Source organism: Nicotiana sylvestris, chromosome 2 (assembly GCF_000393655.2).
Source record: "Nicotiana sylvestris chromosome 2, ASM39365v2, whole genome shotgun sequence".
NCBI classification, from domain to species: Eukaryota; Viridiplantae; Streptophyta; class Magnoliopsida; order Solanales; family Solanaceae; genus Nicotiana; species Nicotiana sylvestris.
In genome coordinates, this window is record NC_091058.1 from 76,272,937 (window position 1) to 76,275,230 (window position 2,294).

A 2,294-nucleotide genomic window follows, 5' to 3' on the forward strand; every position below is an offset into this window, starting at 1 on the left:
TTTTACATCGTTGTGATACTTTGATCGGAATGTGTTTTCCCCGTTGCATTGCTTGAAAAAATTTGCATGTCATTTGTAAATTTTATTTTCAAAATTAAACTCATTCTTTATGTTTGATATATCGTTTTAATATCAAAATTTGAAAAAATCAGAAACAGAAAAAGTGAAAAAAGAAAAGGATGATCAAGACAAGTCTTCTACTATTATGAAGGCGTTACGTAATATAATTAAGATAAAATTCCTTAGATATATTATCATATGTAAGTGGTTTTTATTATTTCATGGTGGCTTCTCGATATATAGAAATTTATAAAATATATTTTTAATTTATACTGGATGATAAATTTTAATTATTCAAATCATCATGTAAACAATAAATAAATATACTATATACCCAATATTATTGATTTGGTAGCTATATGTTATTAAAATGTTTAATATGTATTCTTACTCTATATTTTATATAATAATTAAATAAAAAAATAAATTTAATTATATATATATATATATATAATTAAATTTATTGTGTTGTTTGATATATATATATATTCAAAATTTTGATAAAAAGGTAAACTTTTTGCTTGCGAAACTATCAAACAGCACAATACTTCATACCATTAAAAAAAGTTGTTATCAAATATTTTTAACATTGTTTTCTTTCCAAATGGAATAAAATAACTCTTTTGAATGAAAGGAAATATTGCAAAGGCACAACACCGGAACTCTCGTTGGAAAAATAGTATTGCTTTCACATTCTTTATATGAAAAAATTATATGGTTTAGCTAACTTATATATTGTATTTATCATTAATAGCTATACTTTTAAAAAATTCCTATGCATAGCGATATTTGAATGTTATAGCAAAATTACTTGTAGTACTGAAACAAGAGATCAATTATTTTGAACTGAACGCTAACAACATAAGCTCTCGTAAATCAGTTGGATAGAACACCCGTTTAGTAAGAGGGAGGTGTTGAGGTTGACTCTCATCGTGAGCATTTTGTTTCTTAATTTTTTTGTATTTCTGTATTTTGCCTTGGTTGTACGCATTGCAGAATACAGGTTATATTTGTTGCGCTAAATATTAATTAGGCAAACTATAGTTACGTATGGTAATGAAACTCTAAAGTATAGTGTTTTGTGAAAATTCCTTTATTATCATCATAGTTCTTTATTGTTCGAGTGACATCAAATAAAAAAGAAACTGAAGATTAATTAGAAGAATTTAATGCTTAGAATTTAATTTTGCAAGTAACGGGTTCATGGGAAAAACGCATGAAACAGTTGCTATAAAAATATTCAGAAACATACTACTTCTTTAATCCCCCTTATTCATATAGTGACTTTAATGCATTTGAGTGAAGCAAAAATGACATCATCACAAATCTTTGTCCTTATGACTTTTATGGTCTTCGCCTTTGCATCACTAGGTGGGTATTTTCTTTTAATTGAATTAGCAAAAGTTAGTACTAAATTTATAATATCAAACTTATTTATTTTTCTAATCAATAAAAATAATTAATTATGCCTGTAAACATTTTTAATTTCTACCAAATTAATGACGATACTTCTCAGCATGTTCTTTAATTAAACTTATAATGTCAAACATTTTTAATGATTATGATCATTCGCTAAAATTCATTATCCAATGGATTGTTTAAAACTATTTTTTAAAAACAAAGTATTTAGAGGAGTTAGTGGTTTTCATGTAACTTCTTGAATTCATTAAGCGAATTATATTTGTGAATAAATTGAAAAATATGAAGTAAACAAAAGAATCTTCATTTTGTTTGATTTTAATAGTTTTTGTTAATGAATCATCAACTCTTAATTTAAATATTTTAACTCATGCAGAGTTGACAGTTGGGCAATGTTGGCTTTTTGTTCATGAAGATTGGGGATCCTGTACAAGTGACGACGATTGTCAGGTTCAGTGTAACAAATATCATGACCGTGCTGCTTCTGTTAAAGGTCAATGTGAAGCTCAAATGAGCGTATGTAGTTGTCAAGCTTGTTCGTACTAACAATATAATAATTTATTGTACTGTTGGTATATAAGTTAACCAGTTAATTACAATTTATTATTACTTTATTTTCGATGTTATTGTATTTAAAATGCTTATTATAAAAATCACATGTTATCATAAGTAGACTTAACTTAATAGTGTGATAATCAAAGAGATAAATAGAATAAAATATGATTTTTGTCGTATTTCATAAACCTTACAATACAAGGAAGATTTATTTTCATACACTAAATTTTTATCCATTAAATTTCTCCATCTCATAATAA

The 2,294-nt window shown here is 25.5% G+C and overlaps 1 long non-coding RNA gene across 1 annotated transcript; it reads left to right on the plus strand.

Annotated features, from left to right (window-relative positions):
• The first annotated feature begins 1,340 nt into the window (after positions 1-1,340).
• Positions 1,341-2,093, plus strand: LOC104250036 (uncharacterized). Its single transcript, XR_716921.2, has 2 exons — positions 1,341-1,431; positions 1,856-2,093. It is a non-coding gene; the product is annotated as an uncharacterized lncRNA (long non-coding RNA).
• Positions 2,094-2,294: the final 201 nt, after the last annotated feature.